A 10,288-nucleotide genomic window follows, 5' to 3' on the forward strand; every position below is an offset into this window, starting at 1 on the left:
AAGAGATCCCTGGTGACCCTCGACCTGTAGCTGAGGCGCTGAATCAATCGGGACAAGTGGCCAAAATGACCCTCAAAATTACCACGGATTTGGCCAAAAACCGTCATGTCACCGATTTGGCCTAAACTTACTCCAGAGGGAGAGAGTCGTCCACAGGGCACAGCGAGGTAGACGTGGGGAACCTGGACCTAAGGGCGAGGTTGTGGAGACCAGCTAAATTTGTTTGTCTTTGTGTAATTTTTCCCTCTCATTTCCGCCTGTTGGCGCCCGTACTTTTAGCTTGAGCAGTATCTAAGTGCGATCCACAAGAGCCCTGGTGACCCTCGACCTGTAGCTGAGGTGGTGACCCAATCGGGACAAGTGGCCAAAATGACCCAAAAAAAAAAAAAAAAAAAAAAAAAAAAACTCAAAGGGGGTACCCCCATGAATTTGAGCGAAAATCCGAAGGTGACCGATTTGGTCGAAACTTGTCCCACAAGGAGAGAGTCTGATACAGTGCACATGAAGGTAGACATGAGAAGCCTGAGACCAAGGGTGTGATTTTTTGCATTTTGGGTCATTATGGTCACCTCCACCGATTTACCCACTATCACACCCACAGGTCCAGGGCGGCCAGAGGCCTGCGTTTATCCTTAGAAGACGTTACCATGTTATTTGGCCAACTATACCCGGCCAAGTCCTCTTTTCGGTGGAACTGCCGTTCCGACCATTTCGACAACAAATTCTTTTTTTAGTACATAGATAAGCCAGGAAGAAGTGTAGCCAGGCTAAAGGTTTTATAAACTGATGAAACACGAACACCAGACGGTGTGTTCCCAGTAATACTGCAAGCCTGTGCAGGAGTACTTAGCTTTCCCTGACAGTAATATTCAAATCATCACAAGAGACAGGTGAAGTCCTAGAGCATTGGAGGAATGCAACTATCACTCCAATATATAAGAAAAGTAGAAAAACAAATCAACTGAACTATGTCACTCACAAGCGTGGCTGTTAAGGTATTGGAAACCATTGTCAGATGGAAAATTGTACCTCTGGTTGGCTAAGAGAGTGGTGACGTCATGGAAAAGGAGACGACTGATTGACTAAGAGCGATGACGTCACGGCAACAGAGACGACTGATTGACTGAGAGCGAGACACCCGCAAACCCACGGGAAATCCTTTGGAAACACCTTGGGAGCCCTTTGGGAGCCCTTGGATAGTCACTAGGGAACCTCTGAGAATCCCTGTGGGGATTATCTGTGAACCCTCTAGGAACTCCTGAGGAGCCCATTAAGAATCCGCTGGAACTTCAAGGGGAGCACCTGCGGAGTCCCTGGGGTGCACTCTGGAAACTCCTGGGGAGCCCCTGTGGGACCCCTTGGAAGCCTTCAGGGAATCCCTTGGTACTAATAAAAGAATTCCTGTAATCGGACCGGAAACCGGAAATCCCACAAGGGAACACGTCCCCTCCGGCCCGGTGTGTCTCTGCAAGATTGTCGAACACCATGGCCAATGCCGCGCAAGACAAACACAAGCAACGCCATTTTTGGAGTTGGATAAGAAAGGGAAATGTTTACTAAGTGATGTGAAGAAGAATAAAAGGTTAAAACAGGAGTTAGTTAACATTCATAGAAGTGAATTCCCTGAGAAGTTCATGTCCTCTTTGTCTCTTTTCGGCAAGAAGAAAGCTAATGAGGCGTCAGAAATCAAGAAGAGTATTTTGTTGTTCTTTAGAAAAATTAAGCGCCTAGAGGAGGAGGAGTTTAAAAACAATCCAGCTCAACAGCTGAGTCTTGAGGATCTTGCAGATTACGACGGAGATATAGACCCTGAAGAAGAGAAGCGATTTGTTTCTCACTACTGGACTGCATACAGATCGTTTATATCCAAGAGTGGGTGGTTTAGCGCTAACGAGGATTTTATATCCTCTCATTCTCACATGAAATGCAAGCAGCCGGTAGGGCTGGATGCCGAAAGCACCTGCGAGCGAGGCGAGCTCGCCCGAAAGGCCGAGACCCCGCATAGCGGAGTTTGGTGAAGCCCGATGCTCGTATCTATGCCATTTATTTCTTCCTCTTGGATATCCACCTTCTACTATAGGCATTTTTCCCTGTCCTCTTCTATGACGAATACTATTGAAAGTTGAATTCATTACTTCGGTTGTTTCTGTATCATCTTCCGTCAGGTTCTCCTCCCTGTTAATTAGCCTAGTGACCTCCTTAATACATGTCTTGGACCTGACATATCACCAGAAATGTTGATCATTCTCCAGTGTATTCATCGCTACTTCTCTTTTAAATCTGAACTTTGCTTGTGTTATCTCCTTGGGTGCTCTATTTCTTGCCTCTGTATATTTCTGTCTACACAGTGGTTTTCGTCTTTCTCTATATCTTGCCCATATCTCTTCTTTCTTAAGAATCACCCTATGAAGTTTTGAATTTATCCACTTAGACCGTGTCCTTCCTTTAGCTACTATTTTAGTGGAAACATAAAGATTGACTACTCTATTATACTGCGCTAAAATATTTTTCGTTTACCTTCCGTTGCTTGTAGTTCAAGCAACACTTCCCATCACACTTCTCCCAAAAGTTTATTTATATTATTTGTGTCTCCTTTGTGATAATTTATTCTCCTGCCTTCCGTGCTTTGTTCCTGGGGTTATCTATCAATATCAAAGATAAAAATAAATGTAGAATATTTACTCAATCCCATTGGCGTCCATGAGGTAAATATATACACAAGCCCTCACATCCCATGAAAGGGTAGCTTCTCGAGAGGTCAGTGGATTAAGTAAATTTCAATTATGGAACCTTTTGACGCTCATGTTAAATGGTTTCTTATTTTATCTTATTTATCTATTTATTTATTTATTTCATTTTTGCTTCTCCATGGACGTTTTATTTGACTGAGGGAAAAACCCTTCGATGTAGTAACAACCTTGTAGATTTTATTCTGCCTAACGCCATTTTTTTTGTAACGTCACTTTTTTTCATTTGCTCTGTTGTCTGCTTATCTTCGACACTTATCTTTTTTCCCCTATCAAATGTCTAATAAATTAAAAAAATCTTCTGTCAGATGTTTCTTACTTGATTAAAAAATATAATTTTGTAATACGGATGTCTTTTGTTGACGGTGTTTTCGCGGGCATTCAGGTGAGACATCTTACGGAGACTTTATGTAACACATTATGGGTTCAGCCAATAGCGGAGACTTTATATAACACATTATGGGTTCAGCCAATAGCCTAATAGTTTTGAGTCCCGTGACCGATTTCGGCCAATCGCAGGGCTTTCCTTCATAGCGAAAACGAAATCGGACAGGCGCCATCTTAGTTTTGAATTGGTTTGTGACGAGTGTGGACGATTTGTCTAAAGATTTGTGTTTTTTTTTTCTTATTTTATAAAAAGTGCCGTTCCGAGTGCTTTGGAAAGGACCACGGTGTCCTTCCAAAAGAATATATATATATATTTTTTTTTAATTATAAGATATCTGCAAGATGCAGCCAGGGATGGAAATTGCTTGAGAGTACATGGCGGCATATCTCAAATTCAATATTTTTCTTATGTTCAATCTGCATTAGTGGGAACAATATTTATTATACTTCTTCGAGTAAAAATCACGGGTGCTTCATTCATGTGTATGCCACCTTTTTCTCCAAAATCTATTTCCATCACTGGTGTTATAAATTCTGAAGGACGAGAAGATTGACCTGTGCTCGCCAGACTGCTGGACAAGAGCCTTCACTCTTGACCTAAGGTAAGTTCTAATTATGTGCTTCCCAGGTTTCTTGTCGGGTGAACTGCCCACAGTGAAGTTAGATTGATATAGGGTTACGATGTAATGAACGGCAAGGTCTGCGATATCTGCTTGGGTCTGGCAGATAGTTTAGGTAAAGGAGCTCACTGAAAGCTTGGGCTAGGTCACGTAGCCCAGTCAATGGTGTAATCAGTCACTCAACAACCCCAATCTCCAACCTAGCTCACCCATATGTTATTCTTTCTTTACGTGCGTGTGTGTGCTTGATGTCAAATTCATCAAATAAGTTCAACTTCTGGTAAATTTTTACAATTGCACAACCACGCGATATAGCAATAGAAGGTCAAACTTTAGAAGTGCACATCTTCGCGTTATAGCAGTAGAAAATTAAATGTTCATTTTCTGTATTCTAATACCTCAACGTAATATACTTTTTTTGTGTGTGAAAATCAATAACAGAAAAAAATTGTTAAAAGCGATACAGTAACGAACAAAGCTACGACGACTGCTTGAAATGCCATCTTTTTTTTATAGATGCAAAACTCGAAGAAATTTAAATATGATAAATGCGTCTAACCTAACCTTCGTTTAGTAATTTGGAATCTGTAATTCTAGGGGTCACCAGAGTTGTCGTCGTCGTCAAGAGAATTTAATGGTTACATTAGAGATAAAAAGGTTGTTAGGAATCACATTGGTCCACTATTATCTGCTGACGATCAACTTGAATATTCAAATGAAGGAATGTGTAATATCTTAAACAATTATTTTAGCTCGGTATTCGTAAATGACCTCAAAGTGAACTCTAAACTGAAACCTGTGAAAAGCCTAGGGTAAACTTAATCACTACGGTAAATATAACAAAAGAAAAAATGAAAAGGTGTATAGATAAACTCAAAGTTAATAAAACACCAGGGCCTGGCGGTTGGCATCCAAGAATCTTAAAGGAAATGAAAAATAAGATTGTTGTTCCATTAGAAATTATTTTCAAGAAATCCATCATATCCGGAGATGTCCCAAGAGAATGGAAGCTAGCTAACGTTACTCCCATATTCAAAAAAGGTGACAAAAAGAAGCCAAATAACTATAGGCCTATAAGTTTGACTTCAATCGTAGGAAAAATAATGGAAAGTATCATCAGAGATGCAATCGAACATCATTTAGAAAGTAACCGTTTGATAAATGATAGCCAGCATGGTTTCAGACGGAAACGTTCTTGCGTGACTAACTCGAATTCTACAACACAGTTATCTCGAATTATGACAAAAGAAACAATATAGATTTAATATATCTAGACTTTGCAAAAGCTTTTGATACCGTCCCACACGAAAGACTACTTACTAAATTAGCTTTGCATGGAATAAGTGGTAGCCTATTAGGTTGGACTAGTAATTGGTTGAATGATCGGAAAGAGAGTTGTTTTAAATGGAAAAACTTCTAGATGGAAAAATGTTACAAGTGGAGTTCCTCAGGGTTCCGTTCTTGGGCCACTTCTATTCATAGTATATATAAATGATATAGACCATGGACTAAAATCTACTGTTTCCAAATTTGCTGATGATACAAAACTGTGCGGAGTGGCAAATGATCACTCAAACCAATTAAATATTCAAGAAGATATAGATAAATTACAGCAATGGTCTGAAAAGTGGCTAATGAAATTTAACACAAGTAAATGCAAGGTAATGTACATAGGTAAAAATAACAGTAAGTACGATTACAAGTTATTTGGAAATTCGTTAACAAAAGTGGATAGTGAAAAAGATCTCGGCGTAATGATCAGTAACGACCTCAAATCATCCAAGCAGTGTATTTCAGCCTCTGAGAAAGCAAATAAGATTCTAGGACTGATTGCGCGATCTTTTGATTTCAAAAGTCCATCACTCATTAACAAGCTATATAAATCGTTAGTTCGCCCACATTTGGAATATGCTGTTTCCGTATGGTCAGCGAATCTCATTAAAGACATTGACAGACTGGAAAAAGTACAACGGCGAGCCACAAAACTGATTCCAAATATCAAAAATAAATCATACAAAAATCGACTAAAACATATGAATCTGTTTTCCCTAAAAAAGCGTAGACTCAGAGGTGACTTGATACAGGTCTTTAAAATTCTAAAGGGAATTGACAACATCAAAAGTGACAAAATTTTCACATTGAATGAGAATCAGACAAGAAACAATGGTCTCAAACTATCCGGAAATAGATTCAATTTGGAAGTAGGTAGAAACAACTTTGCCAACCGTGTAGTTAATGAATGGAATAAACTTCCTGCACAGGTAGTGCAATGTAGTTCAGTTCGAAGCTTTAAGAATCATTTAGATAAACACCTAAGCAAGATGCTGTAATGATTATAATTTATCTTATATTATTTGTTTTTGTTTTGTTATCATTTGTCGATTTTCATTTATTATTAGTTATATGTCAATTTATTATTATTTGCTATTCACCTGTTTGTTTATTATTCAACTATACCTATGCATTTATTTATGTATTTTATTTGTTATTTACATTATTATAGTTTTTATTTATTATTTTATCATTGATATGATTTTTTTCGCATCCGACCTAGATATGGACCAAAAGGTCTCCTGTCGGCATGCTCCGCCTTTGTAATCCTTTGTAATTCTTTGTAAGAATGTTGACGGCCGGTTTTGGCATCCGATAGGACTGCGGGGTTGCAAAGGAGTTTCATTGTTTGAAGAATAGCATGAAGCTCAGTTCCGTAGCACTGTTTTGAAAACATTTAGCGTGGTGACGTCACTTAGTGGGGAAACACACAGTACACAACGTGAACGCCATCGTCAATCTGACATTGACGGGACTGGACAAACTGGGCCTATCGTCGCAGCTCCGTTCGGTAGTGTATTTGCTTTTAGCAACGATTTTTGTTATTGATTTCCGCAAAGAAAAAAGTATATTACGTTGATTTATTATTTTCTATTGCTATATTGCGGAGGTGTGCATTTGTAAAAAAAAAAAAAGAAGAAAAAGAAAAAACCGCAACTTGTCCATAAATGAACCATGTGAAAAATGAGAACAAGCGCTAAAGAAGCGAATATTTACAGGAGACTGTAACCGTTTGACAGGTAGAATGTAAGAAAAGAGTACCACTCGGTAAGGAAGGGGTCAATCGAGAATGGCTGCATTTCTTCATCACTGCGGGAAAAGTGGTTAGGCCTAGGGGGGTTGCCACGGGGATGAATGAAATAGTCTGTCTGTAGCCGAAACACGGGAGAAAATGCCACCTGGAATGCAAGGGGGCAAGAAAGGGGCAGCAGGTCCTCAGAGACATGGCCAGTATGGGGATTCGAACCCGCTTGCCTCAGGGTTCGAGTCGACCACTTTGACCAAAGGACCACCTCACCTCCCAATCACTCCTTGGCACACTTTCTCCCGTATATACTATTCATTTTTATTATTTTGATTTAATTTCATTGATCAATTATTTTATGGTAGAGAAACTGCTGTATATTTAGATAGCAAAGTAGTGGGTGAAATATATATTTGCACATCTCCACTGCAGCCTGGATCAAGGAACTATATTCTTCACACGTTACGTTACGCTACGTCACATTACGTTACGCTACGTTACATTACGTTACTTTACGTTACTTTACGGAGGTATTGGGCGCAGGTCTTATTGGAGCTCTGTCTAGATCTTTTTCATCATATGATCTCGTACTTAATATATATATTCATACATTCCCTTCTAAAGTAAAATCCAAACGAAAAATATCCAAACATGAAATGTTAATTGGTGTTCAGAATACTGTTAAAAGGCTAATTTTGAGGCGCAAATGACTTAAAGTTCACCATTTAAATTTTTACCAATGTGAAACACATGCGGGACTCAAGTGAGTTCGTTTGAGAAGAAATAATTTCGATTACAGTTTCTTGTTTTTCGAATCTGAATAACAAATCACATTTGTGTCTTATATTGAATAGCTGAACGACGAACTACATCTTAAACATATACAAATATTAGACACATTGTTGAATTGTCGTCAGGAAAGTTCAGAATACTGTAAGCCAAGTTGTCTAGCAGCTTCCCAAGTTTAGGACATTTTACGAGAATAATGAATATGTGAAGGGGAGAGGGAGGGAGGGGGAGAGGGAGGGAGGGGGAGAGGGAGGGAGGGGAGGGGGAGAGGGAGGGAGGGGAAGGGGGAGGGGGAGAGGGAGGGAGGGGAAGGGGGAGGGGGAGAGGGAGGGAGGGTGAGAGGGAGGCAGGGTGAGAGGGAGGGAGGGGGAGAGGGAGGGAGGGGAAGGTAGAGAGGGGAAGGGGGAGCGGGAGAGGGAGGGAAGGGAAGGGGGAGGGAGGGAGGGAGGGGAAGGGGGAGGAGGGGTGCGTGCGTGCGTGTGTGTGTGTGTGCGTGTGTGTGTGTGTGTACGTGCGTGTGCGTGTGTGTGCGCGCGCGTGCTTGTGTGTGTGTGCGTGTGTTTGTGTGCGTGTGTGTGCGTGCGTGTGTGTGTGTGCTTTGTGTGTATTCACTTGGTCTTTGGATCACGTGTTGGACTCGTGATTGACAGCTATTTCCCTCCTGGAAGAGAGCTCAGAGCTCGTAGGTCCGATCTATGGGTAATGCTATGACCTTGCACACACACACACACACCCAACTCCCCGCCCACGAGAGTTGGAGTAACACCCCTCAGCGCTGCGATACTGATATTATTTCAGCCCCGGGCGAGAGTCGAACCCGGACCTCCGTAGTGGCAGGCCAGAGCTCTAACCACAGCGCCATGAGAGTGTGTGTGTGTGTGCGTGTGAGAGACAGGGAGAGGGAGAGAGGGAGAGGGAGGGAGGGGAAGGGGGAGAGGGAGGGAGGGGGAGAGGGAGGGAGGGGAGTAGGAGAGGGAGGGAGGGGAGTAGGAGAGGGAGGGAGGGGAGTAGGAGAGGGAGGGAGGGGAGTAGGAGAGGGAGGGAGGGGAGAGGGAGGGAGGGGAGAGGGAGGGGAGGAGGAGAGGGAGGGGGAGGGGGAGAGGGAGGGAGGGGGAGAGGGAGGGAGGGGGAGGAGGGGTGCGTGCGTGCGTGTGTGTGTGTGTGTGTGTGTGTGTGTGTGTGTGTGTGTGTGTGTGTGTGTGTGTACGTGCGTGTGCGTGTGTGTGTGTGTGCGTGTGCGCGCGTGCTTTCTGTGTGTGTGCGTGTGCGCGCGTGCTCTGTGTGTTTGTGTGTGTGTGTGTGTGTGTGCGTGTGGGGGAGGGAGAGGGAGGGAGGAGAGGGAGGGAGGGGGAGGGGGAGCAGGAGGGAGGGGAGGGGGAGAGGGAGAGGGAGGGGGGAGAGGGAGGGGAGGGGGAGGGAGGGGAAGAGGGAGAGGAGGGGAGAGGGGGAGAGGGAGGGGAGGGGGAGAGGGAGGGTGGGGGAGAGGGAGGAGGGGTGCGTGCGTGCGTGTGTGTGTGTGTGTGTGTGTGTGTGTGTGTGTGTGTGTGTGTGTGTGTGTACGTGCGTGTGCGTGTGTGTGTGTGCGTGTGCGCGCGTGCTTGTGTGTGTGTGCGTGTGTGCGTGTGTTTGTGTGCGTGTGTGTGCGTGCGTGTGTGTGTGTGGAGAGGGAGGGGGAGAGGGAGGGAGGGAGGGGGAGAGGGAGAGGAGGGAGGGGGAGAGGGGAGAGGGAGGGAGAGGAGGGGTAGAGGGAGGGGGAGAGGGAGGGAGGGGAGGGGGAGAGGAAGGGAGGGAGGAGGGAGGGGGAGGGGGAGGGGGGAGAGGGAGGGGGGGGGGGAGGGGAGAGGGAGGGAGGGGGAGAGGGAGAGGGAGGGAGGGGTGTAGGGGAGTGTGTGTGTGTGCGTGTGTGTATGTGTGCGTGTGCGTGTGTGTGCGTGCGTGTGTGTGTGTGCTTTGTGTGTGTGTGTGTGCGTGTGTGTGTGTGTGTGCGTGTGAGAGACAGGGAGAGGGAGAGAGGGAGAGGGAGGGAGGGGAAGGGGGAGAGGGAGGGAGGGGGAGAGGGAGGGAGGGGAGGGGGAGAGGGAGGGAGGGGGAGGGGGAGAGGGAGGGAGGGGGAAGGAGGGGGAGAGGGAGGGAGGGGGAGAGGGAGGGAGGGGGAGAGGGAGGGAGGGGGAGAGGGAGGGGGAGGGGGAGTGAGAGGGTGCGTTTGTGTGCGTGTGTGCGTACGTCCGTGCGCACGCGCGCACATGTGTGTATTCACCTCGGATCTGCTGCAGTCTGTGTGTGTGTGTGTGTGTGTGTGTGTGTGTGTGTGTGTGTGTGTGTGTGTGTGTAATAATAATAATAATAATAATAGAAGGTTTATTTCAATTGCAGTAGTACACTGACAATAATACATTGCAAAAGCTGATTAAAAATATAGGACTTAGAGTGTAAACACTGTAAAAGTTCACATAGAGTTGATTATGTGCACAATGGATGGGATGGCACTGTTTTTGTAGCGTTCAGTCCTTGGCACTTTCATTGGCACGAGCCTATTTCTGTGGTGTGTGTGTGTGTGTGTGTGTGTGTGTGTGTGTGTGTGTGTGTGTGTGTGCGTGGCCCTGCGCGCGTGAGTGATGGCGTGTGTGTGTGTGTACGCGTGTGAGTGTGCGTGCGTGCCTGCGCGCGTG

General features: G+C 44.6%; 1 protein-coding gene across 1 annotated transcript in view; it reads left to right on the plus strand.

The window, feature by feature from the left end:
- Positions 1-3,144: 3,144 nt before the first annotated feature.
- Positions 3,145-10,288, plus strand: part of LOC143021543 (sulfotransferase 1C1-like) — a 34,601-nt gene continuing 27,457 nt past the window's right edge. Inside the window, exon 1 of the mRNA XM_076179144.1 lies at positions 3,145-3,736. The gene's annotated coding sequence lies outside the window, so the exon portion shown is untranslated. The remainder of the gene's footprint in view (positions 3,737-10,288) is intronic.

The sequence above is a fragment of the Oratosquilla oratoria genome, chromosome 42 (assembly GCF_046742065.1).
Source record: "Oratosquilla oratoria isolate Oo_2021 chromosome 42, ASM4674206v1, whole genome shotgun sequence".
Lineage (NCBI taxonomy): Eukaryota > Metazoa > Arthropoda > Malacostraca > Stomatopoda > Squillidae > Oratosquilla > Oratosquilla oratoria.